This window comes from Dermacentor silvarum, chromosome 1 (genome assembly GCF_013339745.2).
Source record: "Dermacentor silvarum isolate Dsil-2018 chromosome 1, BIME_Dsil_1.4, whole genome shotgun sequence".
NCBI classification, from domain to species: Eukaryota; Metazoa; Arthropoda; class Arachnida; order Ixodida; family Ixodidae; genus Dermacentor; species Dermacentor silvarum.
Genome location: NC_051154.1, coordinates 377394931 through 377410753, shown reverse-complemented (window position 1 = coordinate 377410753; position 15823 = coordinate 377394931). Strand labels below are relative to the sequence as shown.

The 15823-nt window shown below is 44.6% G+C and overlaps 1 pseudogene; it reads right to left on the bottom strand.

The window, feature by feature from the left end:
• Window positions 1-1704: 1704 nt before the first annotated feature.
• LOC125943697 (uncharacterized) lies at window positions 1705-15501 on the bottom strand (annotated as a pseudogene).
• Window positions 15502-15823: the final 322 nt, after the last annotated feature.

Genomic DNA, 15823 nt, shown 5'->3' with positions numbered 1-15823 from the left:
ACCTCGTTCTGTTAATTGCACCATAGATTGATTAAGGTGTTGTGTTTTCGATCTTCTCACGAAGTGTTTCTGTGAGCAATATATTATTGTAAAGTCTATATATATGTATATATACTGTTTTTTTAAATTTATATCTTTATGAATGTATACGAACGTATCTTGTATTCAAAGTCTGCCCGTCCTGCAAGGACCACAATGTGGTCTGCAGTATGTACTAAATAAATAAAATTAATAAATAAATAAATTCATAGTGAGGGACTGTAGCGTGCAATTCAGGCAATTTGAGAGCAGACCAAAATAGACCAAACAGCTGGTACCGCCTCACAGATGACTCCTAATGAATCTTAGCACATGTAAACATATATCTTTCATTAAAATTTTATTCCGGTGCACACACACATAGCTTCAAAAGAAAAACGTATGAGAAGAGGAATGCATGCGTTAGTCCAGTATGGTGACTGCAGATTCACTTGATATGTGACTGGTATTGTTTGGCACATGATCAAAAAGAATTTATAATGCACAGCAGCAGAATCGCACTCTGTAATTTTGGCTTCCTTGCTGTCGTCGGACAGTTTGCCTGTGCTGCTGTGAAAGTGGGCTCTGCATTCTTTTCAACAGTCTCAGGTGCTTTTTGTCAGTGATAACACAAGTGATTCGAGCTCAGTGTCGTACACTAACTAGCTTCATAAATTGTCTGCCAGTACATACCTCAGAGAGGTCAACTTGCTAGGCCTGCTGTCACGTTTGGGCATTGTCAAAGAGTACAACCTTGCTTCGAAGGTGAAAAACATTTCCCCATTCTTTGCTTTCAACACATTTCAAGAGTTGGTGTCCTCTAAGATTTAGTCCATGTCATTTGCATACTAAATGCCAAATTATTTTCTCTTTACAGCAAGTGGTTTCTCCTGTAAATATACTTACCCTAGCGAGCTATCGAACTTTTTTTTATATATATCTCATTTGTTTGTCGAAACATATTCTCAGAATACTTCAAATCATTGCCTGGCTTATCTGCCGGTAGTGCTTCATTTCCAATTTTTCTATGCACACATTATGCTAATCTTATATCAGCCCCGAGATTAATCACCAGTCCTAGTTGCACTTTAAGTACTAGATGAAGTGTTCAGGTAAGCTTTATGCACTCCTTGCACTACCTCGTAGCCGTCATTTCACCATAACACTAAGTTACATCATGCTTGTGCTTCACTTACCTTTTAATTAGTTTGGTTTCATCAATAGGTCGGCACTCGTCCCGTCTGTTCTTTTTCTGTGCCGTATAGTTTGTGCCGTTTTTGTTACATGTACAACACTTAACTAGCCCAGCTTTTGTTTCCACCACGTCATTTTCTTGTATCGTCACTGCCAGATCACTGGTGTCATTAGGCACTAAGAAGCCTGTTGCAGGCTGTAGGGCTTAGGCAGCGCCCGATGCCAGAATGCAATAACTGTACAACCGTACACATTGGTTCCCAACAACCATCTCTTTTCTTTCCACACAACAGGCATGCATGATCTTCCGGTGCATACGGACGGGTTGCACCATCTTCCGTAGGTTACGTAACCGTGGACACGTAAGTTAACAGTTCTTTCACGAGGGGTCACTACATTTCCCCCTTCTGAGCCTGAAAGGCATGGGGAGATTACAAGTCCAGCCCTTCGGGCTTCTTCACAATTTGGCCAGACCGAGTACGGTAGGAATACTCAGTACGATCCCTCAACTCCTTGTGTTGATGTGCCCATTGGCTCTGCATTTGTGTCTTCGGAGGGAGACAGGGTACTGTCACTTGGCTTCGGGTCAAAGGTCACCAGGTCTCTCCTGTTTCTCTGGATCACTTCTGATGGTGTTTTAATGACGTACGACAGAGGTCTTTGCGCCCGGCTTAGCACTTTGGTGACACAAAGAATGTATTGTACCCACACATCTTGTACGTCCTGGAACCAAGGGACGCAACTTTCGAACAGCATGATGCCTGTTGAAGCTACGTGCTTGCTTTCTCCTGGCAGCCCTGTCCTTCTTTCGAACTTTGGGCACAGACGGCCATTCTGGAATCCGTGCCCTTTTTGGTTTAGGAATTGTCTTCCAACGCCTGCCCATTAACAGCTGAGCTTTGGCCTGTTACTCCTGGTGTGTGTATATATGTCAGAAGAGCCAGGTAGACGTCCTGTGCTTTCAAGAACATATCTTTTACGGTGCTTGCTGGTGCTTGTCGATAACGCGAACGTGAATTGATGTGTGAGAAACCGTATGCCTTGCTAGAAGCAACAAAAGCCTCAGCAGAGAACTGTGGCCTATTGTCGGAGACCACTACTGACGGGACTCCAAAACGAGGAAAGCAGCTCTTCATAGCTGATATCACAACTTGAGACGTTATAGAAGACAGGCTTATAACTTCCCGGAACTGCGAGAAGTAATCGACTAAGATCAGATATTGTTTGCCTTTGATCTCAAAGAGATCCACGCCTACCCGCTCCTAGGGGCCACCGGGTGTAGGAGTAGACATGAGAGACTCACTGTGCTGAACTCTTGTTAGCGCACAGTCCACGCAGCCAGTCACCAGTTTTTCTATTTGGCTGGTGACGGTGGGCCACCACACTGATTCACCACACTGAGCCAGAGCCTTGCATCTTCTGATACCTTGATCTCCCTCGTGAATTTTGAGCCGCATGGCTTTTTGGAGTGACTTAGGAACCACAATTCCGCAGTCTTTCAGCAGCAGTCCTTTGACGACCGATAAGCGGCCTCGCTCTTTCCAGTAGTCGTGCAGTAGTTGTACTTTGGATGGATGGTCTGGCCAGCCATCTTTGCACAATTTGAGAAGACCCACACACACACACAACATCTTCTTGCTGGTGTTTGAGGAGTGTATCGACGGTCATCGCCATAGCTTCTGTGACTTGCAGAACTGCAACCTCTCCCTCAAGGCAGTCTGTGTCTTGAGTTCTCTTTGGTGCATCATTTAGAGCACGCGACAGGGTATCCGCAGTATCCAAGAGTTTTCCTGGCATGTACAATACATTGTACTGGTAGCGCACGAGCCGCATGCGAAATCTTTGAATGCGTGGCGGCATCATGTCGTGCTCTGCCTTACCCAGTAACGTAATCAGTGGCCTGTGGTTAGTCTCTGTGTCAAAGACTATGCCCCTGACGAATTGGTCTATCTTCCTACTGTCCATGTCACCGCGAGGGCCTCTTTTTTACTCTGGCTGTACCTCAATTCGGTAAGTGACAGTGACCTTGAAATGTAGGCAATGGCACGTCTTTCGCCCGACGGTTGGTCCTGGAGCAGCACTAAGCTGACACCAGCTTAGTGCTTATGAGCTGGCATCAGCTGATACCGTGGTGTGAAGAATTGGGTCATACATAGCAGTGACATCCGTAAGTGCATCCTTTATGCTTTGGAAAGCCTTCTGTTGGTCCGGCCCCCAATACCAAGAACTGTTTTTTAAGAGAAGCTGTCAGATTGGTGTAGTAATCTGCGACAGGTTTGGTCGAAAACAGCCCACATGGTAAACCATTCGAAGCAGCCTTCTCACGCCACTGACATCCGAGGGTGCCTGCACATTTTTCAGGGTGCTGATCTTGTCTGGGTCAGGCGAGATTCTGTCGCCAGCCTGCCACTACACTCAAAAACTTCACTTTGGGCATGGTGAAAATGCACTTTGCTTTGTTCAACTTTATTCCAGCCGTTCTAAGCCGTTGCAAAATATTTTCTAGTCTTCAATCATGCTCTTCCTTCGTTCATCCAAAGACCAGGATGTCATCTATTATGTTTCCCATGCCGTCCATCCCTTCCAAGACGCGACTCATTTGCCAATGGTAGTATTCTGGTGCGGAGCAAATACCAAATGGAAGGTGTTAAAAGCAGTATCGGTCGAAAGGGGTGATAAGGTAGTCAGTTTTTGACTTTTATCTGATAGTTTCACCTGGTGAAATCCCACAGTGGCATCGAGTTTGGAGAACTCTTTACCTTGGCTTATGCTCCCCAAGATGCTTTCAACTGATGGAAGCACATGTTCGCGAAGCAAGGACTGGTTCAGTTTTATCAGGTTTATGCAAATTAGGTAGCCCCCTGATGGCTTAGGAACAACGACGATGCCATAGCACCATTCAGTCGGAGAGTCTACATGGCGGATCACACCTTGCGATTCCATTTTCTGAAGCTTCTTCTTTACTGTGTCATGAAGAGGCAACTTAGAACGCTAAGTGAAAATAGTTGCGCATCTGGGCACAGCTTGATGGTGTATGCTCCTTGAGTTCTCCAAGGCCTTCAGAGAGGTCGCCTGGCAGAAAAGCAGGCTTCTCCACAGTGATGGGGTCAATGAACGTGGTGATTCTGAGTACCGTGATGGCTGGAAAGCCCAAAAAGGAGGCTGTTGACATCGTAAAATGCAGATAGGCCGCAAGTGTAGACTCTTATTTCCACCCGAGAGTTGCTTGGAAGACACCCATGATGTCTAGACGTGTGTTGCCTGGTCCTGTGAGAACTTTATCAGGCTTGCGCAGTTTCTTAGGAACGCCAGGAAACTCCCAAGAGACGACCGTGACGGCTGCACCTCTGTCCACCTTGAAAAGTCTCTCATGACCGTTCACCACCACGCGAACAAACTTCGCTGTGTTGGTGTTTCTGTTTGACGAGACGGGGTGTAGATCGACGGTGTTGCCATTCCGTTTCGATTGGCGCACGCTCTCAGAGTGTTCTTCTCTATTTCAGTTGTGACACTTCGTTTGACGAGCAGGACATTCAGGTCTTGGATGCAGTGAATGACCACAGTATCGTGAACTTCTTGTTTGGGCTGACACCTCGTACTTTGGAGGTTTACTCGTCGCCCCCTTTTTCGATGTACGTGGTTGAGACTGTCAACGCTGCCTGAACTTTGCTTCGGACAGCGGAGCACTATGTTCTGTGCATTGCGGATACGGAGAATACTGACCGGCACCTTTGAACACTGCGGCACATGCCTTGAGTGCATCCTCGTGAATACAAGCTTGCAGGACTGCGTATGCAAACGTTACTTTGGTGCTACGGCACAGCTTATTGGAATGCGCAGAGTCACTGAGTCTGACGACGAAACTGTCAAACACCAAGCGATCCTCAACGTCATTTTATTCGTAATCGCACTTTTTAGCAAGTTTACGCAGAGCAGTGACGACGCTGTCGACTGCTTCGCCTTCTTCTTGAGTTCGGCGGTGGAACTTGGCGCTTTCATACACTTTGTTGGGTGGATGTACAAAATACGCCTTGAACTTCTCCTTGACGGTATCGAAGCATGCCCATTCTGTTGCTTCTAAGCTTAGCGTATCGAGGATCCGCCTAGCTTCTTGCGAGCCCATAGTATACAAAAGGGTTCTGACTTTCACCTCGTCAGTAGCTCGGCAAAGTTTGGAAACGAAGCTGTAATCGTCGAATTGAAGAATCCATTGCGGCCACTCGCTGGGATTCTCGAAATTGAACCACGGGATCTATCTGATCTATCTTAGCTATCTGAACAATTGTACAATTGTTGCTTTTCAGTAACTTCAGCAGGGGAGCTATTACAGTTTTATGCTAATGTCCTCAGCCTTATGCTCATTCAAACGCACTGGTGCTGAATTTTAAGTTCTGATGCAAAGGAAGCTTTTTTTGTCCAAGTAAGCAGAGCGCTGTGATGTAGCCTTGCTTCGTTCCTGTGGAGAGAAGCAAGCGTAGAGGTGCTTGACTCTGAACTCAGTTCATGTAGACAGAGAGGTAGTGATACTGATCTGAGGTCCGTCATAGAACCCGCCTAGCTGGAGGCTGGTACCTTTCAGTGTAGCATTGCACTAGGTACATTCTGAGTGATGTTTTGCTGGAGGGAATCGGACCTCCTCTTTGGCTTCTTAGCAGACGGATCAGCGGATAGGTGTCCTGCAGGCACCCTTTTAGCCGATGTCTGGCAATGCTCGTCGGTTGCAGCCGTACTCGACGTACCTTGCGCCTCCTAGCAGCAGCGGTTGCCTTGAAGGCCAGCATAAGCCCAGCTGCATGGCCTCCATTCTGCACACGGTCCAACTCATCTCCAAGGCCCTGCAGGATCTCGAGGTAAGCAGGATCGTGTTCATTCAGGGCGTGCACGCGCCGTAAATGAACCTCGAGGCTCTGGTAGGCATCTTCTTGGCCCTGTGCAAAAGGTGTTGAAACGAAACAAATGACTCCCAGAATAATTCCCACCAAGGAAACTGCACATTTCTTTTACTATCACAAAAGTTACTCAGTCCAGGCAACGGTTCCGACGTAGATAAGCTGAAACAAATGAGGAGTTTCATTTTGTCTTTACTGTGCACTTATGGCTCACACACAGTAAACTTGACAGCAAATATGACACTGATGATTCCATTTATTTTTCAATTTATTTTTATTTTTTATTTTTCCTGTGATGCGTGAAATTTTCCGGAATGCCAATAACTCATGACTCGGCCTGTTGCCACTAGCTTAATATGGCAAACAACTTGTCATTTCAACGTCCTATCATAATCAGACTGAAAGCGGAATGTGGTCATCATGCTGTGTGAGAAGTTATTTCTGTCGCCATCTTGTGGCACGGCGATGATGCTGGCTAGGCTGGCTCTGGCAGTAGGCTGTTGCAAATGCCGCGAATGGTCTTGGTTTTATAGGAAATTGCACCCCACAAGAAATTTTCAGACGAATTGAGAAAAAAAGGACACGTGCATTAGAATCAGGTAAATACTGTATTAATTCATGTCAGCTACCATTTTTGCTTTAAAGTCTTTCTGTGGCAAGCCAAAGATAGGCATTTTGGGCGGGATACATGTTCGATGCAATTACTTTACTTTAAACGCCGCCAAGACAGGTGCTTCTGCTAATGGGATCATGCGTACGCATGCTGACCAGCCAAGTTCGGATTATCCAGCGAAGGGCAATTTTAAGATTGAAATAACGAAAAGTTGGGCCCATACAGGCACCAACGAGGACCTTCAGTCAGGATCGAATAAACTGTAGTCGAATTTAATGTATTCAGTTTAGGGTCATTCCACGACAACTGTACCAACCATGGCGCTCGAGAAAAATCACTTCTTTCAAAAAATTACAAAACTAATTTACACGCATAAAAGCATGCTTGCACAGTAATTTGCCAAAATTTTTTCAGCGGAAAAATTTTTTCGGCCACGTGAGGGTCATTTGAATTTCAAGAAATGGTGGAAAACTAGGTGCAAAAAACAAAATTGCCAAACATCGACGGCTTTGCGCATTCTTTTAAAATTCTTGTTTTTTGTTGTCTGAACATTCTTCTTTCATTATGATACAGTTTCATAAGATAACTTTATGTTTTTTATTCCTTAGCACTGAGGTAAAAATATGAAAATATAGCGTTTTGGGGAATTTTTTTCACAAATAGCAGTCAGGGAAGATAATCTGGAATTACTTTTATAGAACTTTCCTTAAAACGTACTATCTTCTAAAATTTTATTTTCACCTATGTTCTGCGCACAGGCTCTGAAATAAAAGCCTGAATTTGGCAAAAACGCCATTTTCGCCTATGTTTAGTTGTTGGTAGCACACTAAGGTGGTCCATGAAAAAATCTGCAGAAAGTGGATATATTTGAGAAGCGCAACAACTTTCGCTGCAGAAATATTTATCAAAGTAATTTGCGTTTCTATCGAGAAAAAAATTTTTGAATTTGAGTCCCACCATTACATTATTTTGGTTCTCGCTTCGGCTTCACCTGATAGCATGTTGGCGGGAAATACAAACCAACTGAATATGGTGGTGTATTCATAGCACGTGGTTTTTGGTTCTTTCTTCCATACTGTATTGTTTGCATATTACATAAAAATGCGATTTCAAACATAAGTAAACATCTTAACAATATCGTTGGCTTGAATACCCCAATGCCTCCAGCAGGCGCGTAGCCAGGGGGGGGGGGGGGGGCTGATGGGGCTTCAGCCCCCCCCGAAATTTTTTCGTGCTGGCATGCACCGCCGACCAAAACTACCACCGACGCCGGCAATCATTCTGGATTTTGTCTACAATGTCCTTTTCACGCTCGAAAAGACATTTCGGCACTAACATTGCGAACTCGGGCTGGATTTCGTGACAACGCCCTTGCACCTGGGGTCACGTAACGCAAGGAGCCCCATCCGAGCACAAACTTTCAACGGCTTTTCGATAGCGAGCGGGCGCGTTGCGGCATCTCGCAGCGGCCGCGGAATATACTGAGCGCATGGATTTCAATTACGAAACTTTATGGGTATAAAGTTCTCATAAACTTTTGACGCGAAAGGTGCGCTGACATTTCCAAAGGCATGCTTTAAAAGATTTTCAATCCTAGAACTTTATGGCGTTAACGTTCTTATAAACTTGAGCCAACATGCGCGCACTGGAACGCTCGTGTCCAAGCCGTTCCATAAATGGAAGCGCGCGCTCGCAATCTCCCACACACACGAAAATACTAAATATCACCGTGACTGTCAGCTAGCAGCTGATAATTTTCTCCAAACATTTTCAGGAAGCGCGCCCAATGTGATTGATCAGCTGGACCAGGGCAGGCAAAGTAAAATATGAGAAAACAGAAGAAAGTGAACGGCCTATTGTTGAGGATTTTTTTTTTTTGCGGGCGACAAGATCTGGCTCTCCGGGGCCACAGGGACAGGGGCCCTATGGATTTAAGCAATGCCCCTGCTGAAAATACAGGCATTTTCAGAGTGCTTCTTCGCATGCGAGCTGATTGTGGAGATACATATCTGAAGAACCATTTGGAAAGTTGCCCCAGTATTGCCTCGTATTTAAGCCCAGACGCACAAAACCAAATTATAGAAATTTGTGGTGACATTATCAAAGAAAGCTTAGATTCAAAAGCAGGCTGCTTCTCCATACTTCCTGACGAAACGACGGACATCGCTGGAATCGAACAGCCTACTACTCCTGCAAGGTACGTAAACAAGTATGCCAACGACATCAAGGGAGTGTTTTAGGTTTTAGCACCGGAATAGATGCCCATCTCTCACTGCGACAGCAGGTTCTATGTAAATGTGTAAATACTGCTGCAGCTTCTAGTCACCCTTCCAGTGACCACTGCCAGCGCAGAGAGAATATTTTTTAACAAGAGTTTACTAAAAAACTACTTGCGCTCTACAATGTCTGTGGAACGCATGGTTAGGCTGGCGCTTCTATACACCCACAGAGACGTCGGCATCAACGTGACCGTTTCGCTCAACTTTCCCGCCGAGAGAAGTTTGTCCTTTAGATAGCGAAGCAGAAAAAATCAATGCAAGTAAAAAGCACTGTTCCTTCAGGTCCATAAGTTCTTAATTAACTTTTAAAACCGCAGAAATTTTCGCCGTTTATTCTAGCAGTTAGCATCATGATCACAATTATCACGCGAATACAAAAATTACGAGGATACCAATAACCAATTTTGACCGACCTTGCTCATTGAAAGCCCGGCCCATGCGGCGTTCGCCAAAAACACTCGGATATTGGGTATAGTTCAACTTACCGCATCATCTGTGGCCTTCGTTTGTCCTTTTCTTTCCTTTTCAGCTACCTGCTTTTATTTCTTTTTTGAAACGAAGGAATACCCTCCTTTAATTTTGGGTGCAGAATAATTGTTGGCGTTGTGCACGCAGTTAAATTACACATTTTCGTACTGATTTGTGCATTATTCCTCTATTATTCTACCCACATGGCACTGTCGCGACCGCTGCATGGCCCAAGTACATATCACGATTTCTGCGATCATAGTTATGTTTTTGCCAGGATCATCTGTCTTTTTGTGCTCAAAGTTTACTATCTGTGACTGAGCAACATGTTTATTTGTCGTATTTGACGCATTATATACACTGACGTTTGCTTAAATACGTAGATTTATTGGAGACTCATACGTATTTTTAAATATCTTTCTGTGAGGTTTTGTGTATACAAGCAGTGAACTTTGTTTCCAGCGACCCTTTTTTTGCCGTTTAGCGAGTTGCATCTTCGCCTTTGTATATTCCATTCTATCTTCGCATTTCTAATATATACTTTGCAGAACTCCCACTTTTTATTTGTACTCACTGCTGTGAGTATTATCTCGGTGTAATTACAATACACGAAGAATTACAGCTGCTCCTGCGCAATCGATTGCAACGAGGGATAGCGTCATTGAGGTTTCTTCCTGGCCAGTTGCATATGTAGAAAAAATGTAAAGAAGGTTCTTGAATGACAAAGATTCATCAAAATATTTGTCCTCAACTTATTCATTTCATGGCCTTTACGTTTTTCATATAAGCTGCATGCACTGCTTGGCTGGTTTCGAACTAATATTGACCCTTTTCGCGGCGATCCCGTGGGCGCTGCCATATTTGATCACGTGGTGACGCGTCCATTGCTTGCCTCAACTGCCTCCGTTGCCTCCTTGTTTACAATGGAAGTGTATGATGCCGGCGCGGCTTAGAAAACCTCTGTTTTCGGAGATATCGTAGATGGTGACTAGGTGGACGACACAAAGCTTTGATCACAGCTTGAGAGAACATGCAAAAGCTCTTTCGGAGCTGATTGAGCTATGTCCAAACGGCGCAGGCAGTTTATATGGTGCTTCTTCTAAAAGCGGGGCTAAATATGCATTCCAAGCTTTGCGATTATGAATTCAGTCAGGATTAGTGTGTTTTGCTCTTTGTTCTTTATTCGGCAAATATTTTGAAGCAGTGGCTTGTCAGTTTCTGACTCAGTGAAGTTCCTCGGTGCGGCCACTATCTGATTATTTTCTGCCTAATCGCTCGCGGGTGTGCTCAGTTCCGAATCCGATAGATTTGTTCTTGCTGCGCACAAGGCTTGAAACGTAGCTATATTGTACATTGTAATACCTTGTAGAAAATATATATTACAGCTAGTAACTTGCTTACTCTTGTGGACCGTCACGAAACATTCAGCTTCGACCATTGGTGCGCCATAGGTGTAGTCCGTCATTTATTGTGTGTATACAGTGCGCATATATTCAAGTGTGCGTCCATTCACTTATTCTTGATACGTCGGCGATAGAGTGGGCGTAAGTTTTCCTGCCATTTGGACAGATGTGTACAGATAACGTGCGCGAAACTTACTATGACAGGAAGCGGCGCTACTCCTTTTGTCATTGTTTAACGAGTGGTACTCACTGTTGCCGACGTTCTCGGGATGAAGCCCTTTCTTTAAAGGTTAGGGATACAAGGCTGGTGGATGAGAAAATTTCTGTATCCTCGAGGAAAGCCGTACATAACGAAGTGCCGGTAACACGTTCGGACAGTTGCAGCAGCGGTCCGCGAACTTCGCCACACAGATTCATTCTATTCCTTAACATAACAGTCACTATTTTTGCAGCCAACTACTGCACGCGTCTTCAATCCACATTATTCAATCTAGCATAATTGGAGCACAGTGTGTTAGCGAAAACTCAGTTGCATTTCCTACAGCTGATCGCACAGAAGCAAGGTAGAATCGGTAATGGTTTCGTATTCGTGCGCGGTCGCTGAGGGGAGGTATGGTGCGCCGCCGTGAGCGCCATCTCGTTTCTCTAAAACAAACTGCTCCGCGAAAAGGGTCAATAGAGATGTTTTCTTTACTTATTAATTAGACAAAAAAAACACAGAAGCATTGATATCAGTCATTTCTGCCACAATTTTTGGGGCATACGAATATATTCTGTTATGAAAACATACATATTTTAATGGACAGTGCATAGCGTTCAATAATTCGTTTGCAGCATCTAATATACAATCAAATTGGCAATGCAGTTATTATAAATGCATTTGATCCCTCGACAAATTCTACAAGGGGGAGGCCGCGCTGCAACCTGAGCCCCCCCCCCCCCCCCCCGAACAAAATTTCTGGCTACGCCACTGGCCTCCAGTAATAAACAACTGTACTTATTGCATGCTGGTCTGACAATCAGTTGGCTTAAGAAGAAAAGTAGTCTCAACCATGAGACTTTGGTGGCTAGAGAAGGAAGTGTGCCAACCGAGCGTAGCTCACCACTTCTCCGCATCATGACACAAAAGTGGTGCTGCAGTCAGCAGAACAGTTCCCAGTGGCGCATGTCGTCTCCGTACGTAGGCTAGAGAGTGTGCACGCAGGGAAGACAAAATGCAAGCTCGAGGACATATTGCTGCCACTGATTTCAGCTATGATGCATGCTTCCAATACCATTCTGTGAAGTGCAAGGAATGCTGTATGAGTAATTGTGCTATTGTCCAAAAATACCAGATGCTGGAACTATTTTCTTTAGCTTCTATGGAAGAACCTGTCACTACAGTTTTAGCGGTTTTGAAAAACTGCAGAGTTATTTTGAAGTTTTTGGCTGCGAACTAGTGGAGTAGCCTTATCGTAGGTTTGATGCAGCCAATTATTGTTTGAATCAAATAAGTCTCAACGTCCAGAAACACATGGGCTAGCTGTAACAGACAGCACAATGGGCATTCCGGAATGCTGTTTGCACCACCCGAGAGTCGTTAACGTGGGTCTAAACCTAATTACACGAGCGTTTGGTATTCCGACTCACTCAGAACGAGGCCGCTATGGCAGATAAACGAGCCAATGACCTCATAATCAGCAACACAATAACCACCCAGCCATCATGGCTGGTAAGAACTCAGTTTGGAGCAAGGATGTTGCACTTGGTGCTGAATTTACAGCGCCCATGTAATTAATTGTCGTTTGCCTTTCCTATAACTTAGTGATGCATCCTCAGAATCGTTTATGCCGTAGATGGCAATATTTCCTATATTTCAGAACAAGCGAACGTTCCTGCAGAGTTATAGGATGCAGCCGTCGGTTCCTTGCACAAAAATTCACACGCATCCAGTCGAAATTTATTGAGCGTGATAATAAAAACAAATTTTGCTCAAAGAGAAAATTCAGCTACCATGGAACCTTCCACTTCCAGGTCAGGTGACCGAGCATGATGCAACGCGTACGTGATGACAAGCTCTGCAAGAGCCGGCACAGAAATCTTGACGTTGTAATTTGCGCAGGGTTCATTCGCAGCTTGTTGCTCTGATCTCTCCGACAGTTTGCAGTCCTAATCAGTGTGTGACCACAGTCCCTATTAAAGTTCGCTCCTATTTTCTCGGGCATCATATTATAAAGATGAGCGGAAGCACCATATTACTGCACCTTTGTTAAACCTTTCTTAGTCGACAAAATGGCTGAAGTCGCGCTTGAGAAGCTGTTCCTAAAAGCGTCCTTCACTCACAATTAGTGTCCGCTGCTGCTCTTGTCGGCGCTGAGAACCATGCTGCTTTAGACCCCTGCTGTAATTTATAGTTCAGAGGAAAGAAATAAGTGTGCTTGTTGATCTTCTTTGACGCAGAAATACCGCCACTATTTGGTGCGGACTCTGCTTTTTTGACATCGGAGATTAGCTTCCGCTGACCATGCTGCTCAACTTTTTGTCGTAGAAGCTTCAACATACTTTAGCAACTTCTAAACACGCAATAACAGAAACTTGCATCGCCTCATTGCACAAACTGACGGTTACAGATGACAGTTTTTCACTCGGCGTTCTTAATTTGTTGCACGCCGCCTGCCACAAGTACCAGACGACATGCACCACTGGGAACTGTTCTGCTGACTGCAGCGCCACTTTTGCGTCATGATGCGAAGTGGTGAGCTTCGCTCGGTTGGCACATTTGCTTCTCTAGCCAGCAAAGCCTCATGATTGAAACTTCTTGTCTTCTTAAGCCAACTGATTGTGAGAGCAGCATGCAATAAGTACAGCTGTTTATTATGGGGGCATTGGGGTATTCAAGCCAACGATACTGTTAAGATTTTTAGTTATGTTTGAAATCGCATTTCTATGTAATATACAAAAATATAGTATAAAAGAAAGAACCGAAAACCACATGCTATGGATACACCACCATATTCAGTTGGTTTGTATTTCCTGCCAACATGCTATCAGGTGAAGCCAAAGCACGAACCAAAATAATGCAATGGTGAGACTCAAGTTCAAAAATTTTTTTCTTGATAGAAACGCAAATTAATTTGATAAAAATTTCTGTAGCGAAAGTTGTTGCGCTTCTCAAATATATCCGCTTTTCTGATTTTTTCATGGACCACCTTAGTGTGTTACCAACACCTAAACATAGGCAAAAATAACGTTTCTGTAAAATTCACGCTTTTATTTTAGAGCCTATGCGCTGAACATAGGTGAAAATAAAATTTTAGAAGATAGTACGTTTTAGGGAAATTTCTAGAAAAGTTATTCCAGGTTATCTTCCCTGACCACTTTCTGTGAAAAAATTCTCTAAAACACTATAACTTGCGCATTTTTAACACGGTGCTAAGAAATAAAAAAACAGTCATCTTATGAAACTGTTTTATAATGAAAGAAGAATGTTGAGACAACGCAAAAACGCAAATTTTGAAAGAAAGCGCAAAGCAGTCGATTTTTGGCAAATTTGTTTTTTGCACCTAGTGTTCCACCATTTCTTGAAATTCAAATGGCCCTCACATGCCCAAACATTTTTTCCGCTCAAAGTATTTTCGCAGAATACTGTGCAAGTAATGCTTATATACGTGTACATTAAAAATTTTTTGCAAGGAAATGATTTTTTTCGAACGCCATAGTGGGGACAGTTGGCGTGGAAAGACCCTTCAAGCACAAGTATTATGTGAAGTGTTTGACATAGTAAGAACATGCTGTAACATTTTACAACACAACATGTAAAGAGCCCGATGATGGCAACCTTTCTGCTTGAAAAGTAATCTGCACTGAATAGAAATGCTAAGGGGCCTGTGTTACTTGAGCAAGCTGGACTTCGTCAGGCTCCTGCACTACAGGTGGTGTCAAAGGTGGTGAGGAAGGCACAAGACCTTCAGACGAGCAGCTGGCCTGAGGGGTGCTTGGACCTTGTGAAGCACAGCTGTCATCATCTGGCACCTTCCACACTCCCTGAAATGGCATGAAATATTGCCTGGAGGGACACTTGTCGCCCAAGGCCCGCTTGCCCAGTTGGTGCCTGTCTTCCGTGCTCAGTGGAGGAGCATTAGTGTGCACAACAGCCTGGTGCTTGCAGAAGGCGCCTTGTTTGCCAAAAGAGAATGTGCACATGCCAATGTCGGCCAAAATTTGATAAGCTATATCATAACATGAGGCACTTGGCACAGTGTAGAGTCCGTTGGCCACCATTTAGACTTTGTCGGCCGTACCATCTGGCATCCTGGACAGGAGCCGCTTGTATACCAGTTGGTGATTGGCAATACGGCCGTGGGCATGTTGGAGGATGCGGCTCAAAATAATTTTCCCACACCACAGCCACCATGTCTACTAATGCCACTGCGTTAAATGCTTCCATTCTGTTCAGGACTATGTCCTTCAGTACTCTAATAGTGGCTTCTGCAAAGTTTGTGTTGTGGCCATGTGTCATGATGTTAGTGCGGAAGAGAAGGACCCACTCCTCCTGCCTTCTCAAGAAACCTTCAACTCGATCCAACGAAGGCCTTCTGGGGCAGGGCCCTCAGCTCAGTTGTGGCAGCTTTCAGCTTCTCTGCAGTATCAGCATACATGACCTACACACAGTCAAGAATGCTTCAATGAGAGATCTGCCCAGATTCATATTTTCACTTTTGCTCATTACTGCTTTCCACAACATTAAAAAAAGTGCGGCAGGATCCATCTCACGGTGATTGTCGACGGTAATGAGTTAGCGCTAATCAATATGGTGACACAACCTATTGGCACCATCGAAATGAGTTATGTATGAGGCGGTGTACTGCAGCAGGGCTTCTCTTTCGCGCTTCCCTAAGAACACTCGGCACCATCTAGCACTATGGCCGCGGAGCCTGCACGTGGCCTCCGAAATGCATGGCGCGCCAGTGCTTGCGAGTG